Source organism: Rattus rattus, chromosome 9, assembly GCF_011064425.1.
Source record: "Rattus rattus isolate New Zealand chromosome 9, Rrattus_CSIRO_v1, whole genome shotgun sequence".
Classification (NCBI taxonomy): domain Eukaryota; kingdom Metazoa; phylum Chordata; class Mammalia; order Rodentia; family Muridae; genus Rattus; species Rattus rattus.
Window position 1 is genome coordinate 62,102,575 of NC_046162.1, and position 9,285 is coordinate 62,111,859.

The 9,285-nt window shown below is 40.4% G+C and overlaps 1 pseudogene across 1 annotated transcript; it reads left to right on the forward strand.

The window, feature by feature from the left end:
• The first annotated feature begins 3,759 nt into the window (after nucleotides 1–3,759).
• LOC116908878 lies at nucleotides 3,760–5,291 on the forward strand (annotated as a pseudogene). The gene has a single exon (XR_004389036.1). The product of XR_004389036.1 is annotated as an L-lactate dehydrogenase A chain-like (transcript).
• The last annotated feature ends 3,994 nt before the right edge of the window (nucleotides 5,292–9,285 follow it).

The following is a 9,285-nucleotide window of genomic DNA, read 5'->3' on the forward strand; positions in this document are numbered from 1 at the left end:
AAAACCACATGGTGGCTCACAACCATCTGTAATCTCCCTCTTCTGGTGTATCAAGGACAGTGTGGTCATATACATAAGATAAATAAATCTTAAAAAAAAACTCTAAAAAACCAAAAAATGTTATTTCTGTATCAGACATGCAGAGATCTGCTTGTCACAATTTCCTAATAATTCAATGTGTTTTCTTAGAGTCAACGTTGTATTGAATATTGTAAAACATTAAAATAAAACAATGATTTACGGTGTAAGGAGGATGTGTCTGGGTTCTAAGCTATAACTACATAATTTTACAAAGGAGACCTGGCCATCCCTAGATGTGATATTGATGAAGGGGCCTGGAACTCAAGTATACAGAGAACTGACTGAATGCTGACTGTTACGTACACCTTATGGTCGGCAGAGTTCTTCTTGAGGCAGAGGAGGGGGAAGAGCGTCGGCGGAGGGTAAGACTTTGTCTTATGAGATACAGGGGTTGCTGTATAATAAAAGGTTTACTTATCTAAGTTACTGTAGTTAACCTGCTTTCTGCGTTCCTCTGAGGCCAGAAACTGCAGTCTCTGGCACTTAGCACCTCTTCCCAAAACAGCAGAGGATTGAGTAAATAGCCATTTACTATCTCAGCAAGAACTTCTGGGCTCTAACTTTCAGCCTGTTAGTCAGAAGTCACAGAAAGAAAAGGGGACACTTAGAAAAGTGATTATAATGTTGATTACTAAGTTGTAAAAAGTTTTCTTATGAAAGCTAGCTAAGGGGGAAAGTAGAAAGATCCTAAGGAGAGGGGGGAAAAAGTTCGAACGGAAAAAAATATTCCTCCTCTTTCTTTGTCCTCAGTACTTAAACATCTTTCAGAACACAGGATCACATGTTACAAAGTTCATTGAAAGTTCATATGAAAGATCGAATCATAAATTGAAATAGAAGTTTACAACAGGGGTTGGGGATTTAGCTCAGTGGTAGAGCACTTGCCTAGCAAGTGCAATGCCTGAGTTCGGTCCCCAGCTCCGGAAAAAAAAAAAAAGAAGTCATCTATTTGTCTACACAGCATCACTGCGAGACAGTATATCTTCGTAGATTTGCATAGATCTGCTCCAAAGGGGGTGTGTGTGTGTGTGTGTGTGTGTGTGTGTGTGTGTGTGTATATATATATATATATATATATATATATATATAAGAAAAGCCCTTTAATAGCAGGAATCTTTCCTAAAATGAACCCCTTATAGCCTTGCTTTTAAGGGTGAACCAGCTGCAGATTATATAATAATCTGAGGCCGGCCATCTCAGGATGATCACCTGCTAGTTATTAGCTCGTCCTGTTATGGCTCCTGACACCTTTTGGAAATTGTCAAGGTGATAATCAGAATCTAAGGCAAGAGTCATTAATACAGACGAGTCTGGCCCATGTGTGGTTAGACAGGGTCAGTGTGAGGGAGATGGCACAGAGCTAAACAGTGATCACCAAGAGCCCTCCCTCTCGTCTCTTCAGTAGCCTGCTCTATGACAAGAGTTGTCAAGAAGGCGAAACCCAGAGATAATAACCTTCATTGCTCTCTGCTTTTTAACTTTTTTCTGAGGATATCTGTTGGGAGGCCACCTACAGGAAGTACATTAAACTGCATCCACCGTAAACCCGACCGATCTCCCCCCTTCTTGCACAGCAAGTGCCCATCACTCACAGGTGCATTAGTATTTTTCAAGGGAGGACACAGGGAGAAAGGTGGGATCCACTTCTCCTGCTTGACATAGGGCAGCCTATTTGTGGTCTGATGGAGCAAGATTTCTTCTTTTCAAAGCAATGAAACATCTACTGCTGTGCGCTAAGGAGCAGAGCTTTTGCTCAGTGTCTTCATTACCTGCCCAGGAACTTGAGTTTAGATACGACCATGGACAGAATCCCCAGGATGGCACAGTGGCTATAAGGACAAGTAGAGAAGCGTCATTATCATTTGCTCTGCATCACTAGGTGATGCCCTCATCAGGTTATGATGTAGCAAGAGGCCCTAATCAGGCACTGTTGCTGTGTTCTTTAAACTCCAAGACTCCACGGTCAAGAGCCCAACAAGTCTGTTTTCTTTAAAAAATTGCCCAGCTGTGGCATGTGGTTAAAATTACAGAAATGAACTAAGATAGTATTTTTTTGTTTTGTTTTCTAGTCAACTTGAGTACAGAAACTTTAAGGGATATAAATATAGATTTAATGAATGTATTTAGGGCCAGTGAAATGTCTCAGTGGGTTGATGGTTTGAGTTTTAGCTTCATAATAGATATGGTGGAAGGAGAGAACTAACTTCTTAATGTTGTCCTCTTGTCGCTACATGTGCACTGTGGCACTCACATTTGTGCAAGTAGGAACTCCACCTGCATAAGTAAATAAATATTTTTTTTTCGGGGCTGGGGATTGAACCCAGGACCTTGCGCTTCCTAGGCAAGCGCTCTACCACTGAGCCAAATCCCCAACCCCTGTAAATAAATATTTTAAAGTCATTTTATTTTGTAAAACATTTAGCTCAACAATATTAATGAATGTTTACTGATTTAGCGACATGGAATCATAAATCACATGCAAGACTGTATTCATTCAATAATATTAATTTTTCTACTTTTGTTTCAAGTTTTATATTAACTTTTCATGTGACTATTGGCTATAGTATTTTTATAATTCCACTGTCAATGTTGAGACTCTTACAAGCATTCTAAAGTGCATGACTTTTGGTTCTGACCTAGGGAAGGCTGTGGCCGTGCCAACTAGAAAAAAAGTTCAAACCACAAGCTTCCTTTGACTGGAAAATGAGCTCAAACCATAAGCTTCTACCTTATGATTGACTAAGGAAGGTGATTTTTTTCATTAATCCTATCAAAAACTTCAGAATTTGAACAATTACCCCTTTCTTAATTGATGTTTAAAGTCTGTGTACAGTGACTTTCAACAGTTCCAATGTGAGGTCCTTACACTGATTATTAACCCTTTCTCAGATGGATTTCCTTTTTTTTTTTTTTAAATAAATGATCTCTCAAGTGGCCTCTGTTAACACCCTAAACTGACATTATTGAAGGTGTTTCCAGAGTTCAATGTCTAAAATAATTTAGTTGTGATCACATCCTACATTGTGAATCTTTGTAGTGACTTGACATTAGATGCTTCTTCCTAATGAGTAAACTTTAGGAGAGGAAAACCAATATTGTCTTCTTGTAGGGGACATAGGATGTGGTCATTGTTGATCATCACGAGGACAAACTACTGAGCTTCCTGACTTGGGTGCTGAGAACAGAACACAGATCCCCTGAAAGATCAGCAACTGCTCTTAATGTTTTAATCACTTCTCCAGCCCCCAAACACATTTTAAATACCACAGCATATTTTAAAAAATAACAAAAACTGGACAAATCTCTGCTGAAAAAGGTAAAAAAAAATTGCTAAAAGTAGAGCGTAGAAAGGGACAGATGAAAAATAGGCAATTGAAAGATTGCCTACCAACGAATACATTCAGGCTAGCTGTCATTCTTCCCTTAGGTGTCCCGTTATATTCTGCTTTCCATATTTTGTAATACATATACTTACTTGGAGCCTTTTAATAAAGAAGCTATGTCTTTTTTTCCTAATTTGAAGCTCCTGGAAGTTTCTCTTTGAATTTGATATTTTGGTATTTCTCTGATAAAAGCAGCTCACTTTGGACTTTATTTTATTTTGTTTATATATGACTCATGATTTGTTTGTAGTCTGAAATATTAAGACAGTTTCTTCAGCCCGTCGTCCCCCACTAAGCGGTCCCAAAAGATTCAAAGTCCAAGATGACAGCCCTCAAGGACCAGCTGATTGTGAATCTTCTTAAGGAAGAACAGGTCCCCCAGAACAGATTACAGTTGTTGGGGTTGGTGCTGTTGGCACGGCTGTGCCTTCCGTATCTTAATGAAGGGCTTGGCTGATGAGCTTGCCCTTGTTGATGTCATGGAAGACAAGCTAAAGGGAGAGATGATGGATCTCCAGCACTGGCAGCCTTTTCCTTAAGACACCAAAAATTGTCTCCAGCAAAGACTATAGTGTGACTGCGAACTCCAAGCTGGCCATTATCACGGCGGGGGCCCATCAGCAAGAGGGAGGGAGAGAGCCGGCTCGATTTGGTCCAGCGAAACGTGAACATCTTCAAGTTCCTCATTCTGAACGTGGTCAAATACAGTCCACAGTGCAAGCTGCTCATCGTCTCAAATCCAGTGGATATCCTGACCTACGTGGCTTGGAGAATCAGTGGCTTCCCCAAAAACAGAGTTATTGGAAGTGGTTGCAATCTGGATTCGGCTCGGTTCTGTTACCTGATGGGAGAAAGGCTGGGAGTTCACCCGCTGAGCTGTCACGGGTGGGTCCTGGAGAGCACGGCGACCCCGCTGTGCCTGTGCGGAGTGGTGTGAACGTCGCCCCATCTCCCTGAAGTCTCTGAACCCAGAACTGGGCACGGATGCAGACAAGGAGCAGTGAAGGAGGCTCACAAGCAGGGGGTTGACAGTGCACATGAAGTGATCAAGCTGAAGGGTTACACATCCTGGGCCATTGGCCTTTCCGTGGCTGACTTGGCCGGGAACATAATAAAGAACCTTAGGCGGGTGCATCCCATTCCCACCATGATTAAGGGTCTCTATGGAACCAATGAGGACGTCTTCCTCAGCGTCCCATGTATCCTGGGACAAAATGGAATCTCAGATGTTGTGAAGGTGACACTGACTCCTGACGAGGGCCTGAAGAGAGTGCAGATACCCTCTGGGGAATCCAGAAGGAGCTGCAGTTCTAAAGTCTTCCCAGTGTCCTAGCCCTTCACTGTCCAGGCTGCAGCAGGGTTTCTATGGAGACCACACACTTCTCATCTGAGCTGTGGTTAGTCCAGTTGGGTTGAGGTGGTCTGGGGAAAATCTCAGTTCCACAGCTCTACCCTGCTAAGTGGTACTTGTGCAGTGGTAACCTGGTTAGTGTGACAGTCCCACTGTCTCCAAGACACACTGCCAACTGCGTGCAGGCTTTGATTACCCTGTGAGCCTGCTGCATTGCTGTGCTCCGCACCCTCACCAAACAAGCCTAGGCCATGAGTTCCCAGTTAGTTATAACCTGGCTCCAGTGTGTAAGTCCATCATGCATATCTTGTGCATAAATGTTCTACAGGATATTTTCTGTATTATATGTGTTTGTGGTGTACATTGCAATATTATGTGAAATGTAAGATCTGCATATGGATGACGGAACCAACCACTCAAGTGTCATGCCAAGGAAAACACCAAATAAACCTTGAACAGTGAAAAAAAAAAAAAAACAGTTTCTTCAAACATTGCTTTTACTCATTCCTTGCTATTTTATGTCAAATCATCTCTATTTTATGTGTTTGTTGTCCATTTCATATTTCTATGGATCTATGCTCCATTTTAATTGCACTTGTGTACATGCGAATCTCTCCCCCGCTTCCGTGTGTGTGTGTGTGTGTGTGTGTGTGTGTGTGTGTGTGTGTGTGTGTAGACCTCAGTAGTGCATGCTGAGATCAGAAGACAAGTCGAGGAAGTTACTTCTCTCTTTCCATCATATGTGTCCCAGGAATTGAACTCGGGTCATTATACTCAGTGGCAAGTGGCTTAAGCTGAGCCACCTTGCTGTCCCTGATTAAACACTTTATTGCACCAGGATTTTTTTCCAAGACAGGATTTCACTGTGTAGCCTTGATTTCCTGGAACTTGCCTTGTAGAGCATGGTGGCCTCGAACTCAGAGACGTCCAGAGTGCTGGGATTAAAGATGTGCCCCGCATCACCTGGCTACAACAGGATTCTTAATTCTTAATTCTTTTGCTTACTTTACAACCCAAACACGACTAAGTTGCAAAGACTTACCTGATAATGACACACACTTCATCACTAGAATATATTTTATGCAGACAGGTACTGTAAAATGCTGACATAAATCCATGAGCCTATGACTTTAATGGGATTACCTATTTCTTAGGAGACACTCACTGAAGCCTATAAGATTTTTTTCTTGGAATATGTTAACCATTTCTAAACTAAGGTTCCTCAGTTGTAGTATTAAAAAGAATTTGAAAGGTATGAGTCTCCTTTTCCTTTGCCTTGAAGTCTGATGAATGCAGTCATCACTAGAACTTGTTCAAAAAATGTATTCACTACAACTTTCATGGAGGTAAAACATCTTTTCTTCTTTTAAACATGGCAGCATGAGACATGTACAAGCATCACAAACCAGGAGTGAAATATTAATTGTTACTGAATGGCTTCATAACTGTTTACAATTTGGAAGCAAGTGTTGTTTTACCCTGTAATTTTAGGATGAATTTATTAAGAAACATTATCAAGGGCTGGAGAAATGGCTCAGCGGTTAGGAGCACTGACTGCTCTTCCAGAGGTCCTGAGTTCAATTCCCAGCAACCACATGGTGGCTCACAACCATCTGTAATGAGGTCTGATGCCCTCTTCTGGTGTGTGTGAAGACAGCTACAGTGTACCCATATACATAAAATAAATCTTAAAAAATGTTCTTTAAAAAAATAAACATCAAACCTATTCTCAAAGCTATTTGGTTTCTAATAATGGATGTACTGCAGTTCTTTCTGTTCAAAAACACTGTGTCCCTGAACTTTAAAAGAAAAAAAAAAACCTGCACTAAAATTTTGCCATTGGCTGATGTACAGCAGGGCAGGGTAAAATCGATAGGGGTGACTGGAATTTCCCCTCTGCCCTCTGAAGGTTTGCTGGAATAAAATGTCTAAGATAAATTAAATGGGAGAAAAGTGTGTAACTGCATTAGTGTCCTTAAGCATCCCAACGTGATTCAGAAGCTTTTGGGCCCCACTCTAACTAAGGGAAGTGAGATACAGGAAATGTCAGAGAACAGCATGCTGAGTTTTCTCTTGTTTGAGATTTTTTGTTTTTTTTTGTTTGTCAACCTCACAAAGTGAGGCCTCATCTTCAAAGAAGAATTCTTTTTTTTTTTTTTTTTTTTTTTTTTCTAGAATGATTGGCCTGTAATCTCATTGTTTTTTTTTTTTTTTTTTTTTTTTTTTTGATTAATTATTGATGTGAGATTTCTCAATGAATTTGGCAAAATCCCCCCCTTCCTTATGGGTAGGGAGTCCTCCCCACCCCTCCCCATTGCCGATGAAAAAAAGTCTAGTTCAACCATGGGGAGTCAAGCAAGGAAAGGGCCTTCCTTCCATGGTCTCCTAGGATATTCATTGCTTCCAGGTTCCTGCTTGCCAGGGTTCCTGCCCTGATTTCCCTTCATGATAGACTATAAGTCCCTGTGAGACAGAATAAATAAAACCATCATTGTTGGATCATGAGTTTATCCAACATAAAAACAAATTAGAACAAACAGTAAAAATACATTTAAGGAAAGTCCAGGCTTGAATTACAATAGTTTTGGGACAACGCTCTGTATTTGCTCTGTAAACTGGTGGGGAATACTGTGTCCAATTTTTTGAAAACATCCCCCCCCCCCAGGGTGGCTCCATTACTTTGCTTCATCAAATCTGACTGAAGGCTGAGGTGGCTCTTAGAGGTTGCACTGTGCATGGCGTTTAGATCTTAATTACTAAATCTTCAACCTGTTTTAATCTTTTTTTTCCCAGCATCTGTTGTTTGTGATAGTCCAAAGAAGGTAATGTGATACAATTTTAAATCAGGTTTTCATTTCTTCACTAAAAGAAGCAGTTTGGGATGGAGAGATGGCTCAGTGGTTACCAGTATGTCACAGACTACCATTGAAGAGGATAAGGCCTGGTTCCAAGCACCCACATTGAAGGTTCATAAAGCTGCTTCTAACTCCAGTAATATTCCATTGTGGGGCCAGACATTTTCTGTATCTAGTCTCTGAGGGGCTCCTTTCCCACACATACTAAAAATAAGGAAAATAATTTAAAAAAGAAAAAGCAGTTGTCAGCTTGCTTTAATATTGTATTTTATATGAAAATTTTTGTTTTTTAAAAAAGATAAAAAGGTGGGTTGAAGATTAGCAAAGTTAAAAGTTAGCAAGACCAAGTGAAATGGTGTCATTGAAATCAACCCAAAATCCTAATTGCTAGAGTTGTCTTAGTCTTGGACTCTCATTATTCCTAATGGTGTGAAAAAATAGTTTTAACATGAGAGACTTTCATCTACTCTGCATATATAACAAATAACACCAGTAACAGAAATATTAATGGTTGTTTATCTGGAAAACAAATTAGACAGGGCCTGCATAGTAAAAACCATTTCACCCCTAATTTTGCAGCAATCCTGAAAGGTATGGCTATGTAGTCAGTTTTGCAGATGAAGGTTCTAGGACTCTGCCTAGCACTGCATTGGTCTGGGACTCAGAGCTGGCATCTGAGTCCCTCAACATTGAACTCTAAGTGTTGTGTTGTTTACCGCTTACCCTGTCTTGAGGCAGCTCGCCATTCCAGGAGTCAGAAACTGATGTTTGTTACATGAAACTTTAGTTTAAATATCTAAACAAGTACTGAGCATATTTTCTTATGCCAACATGAATTTAAACATCTCCCCACAGCCAAAGATGACACAAACATTTAGTGAAGAAAAGATTCTTTCATGTTGCAGGCCACCACCAGTGCAGCCAGGGTTTCACACACCCCAGCCTCAGGGACAAACCTTAAGAAAAAGACATTTGCAGACAAAGGAAGCATTTAATGCTGACTTCATGTGGAAGTACATGTGATTAATCAACCCAAAAGGATAGGCATAAAATTTCATCCTGTAAAGTTTTATAAAGGAAAGTGAACTAAGTAAGTACTGCCTGGGAGTTAGTGCCGTGCAGAGCACTCGGGCTTCTCTAAGATTCTCAGTCCTTCAGAGCCAACAGCTGCCTCCATTACACGAAGACGCTCAAAGGAGTTTCCTTTGAGATTTCAACAGATCCTTTAGAAAAGACCCTGGTAGACATTTTAATGTTACTTTATTTTTAAGATACACATATATAAATGCAGTGAAACAGTTAAGAAACTGAGCAAAGTAACATCGCTGTTACTGAGTTGCAGCTATACAGAGCCCAGCCTTCCTATCACTTTATGGTGAGGGAGGACCTTTTATTTATTATTCTTGTAAAATATACATACTATGAAAGCTATCATTTTTATCTTTTTAAGTTAATAGTTGAGTGGCATTAAGTACATTCACAGTATTGTGGGATTATGATTCCCATCCATCACCAGAATTCTTTTACCATTTCAAACTGAAATGCTACACCTAATACTCTCACTTCTCCCTCTCATAGCTCTTGGCAACCACCATGCTACTTTCCATTGCTACCA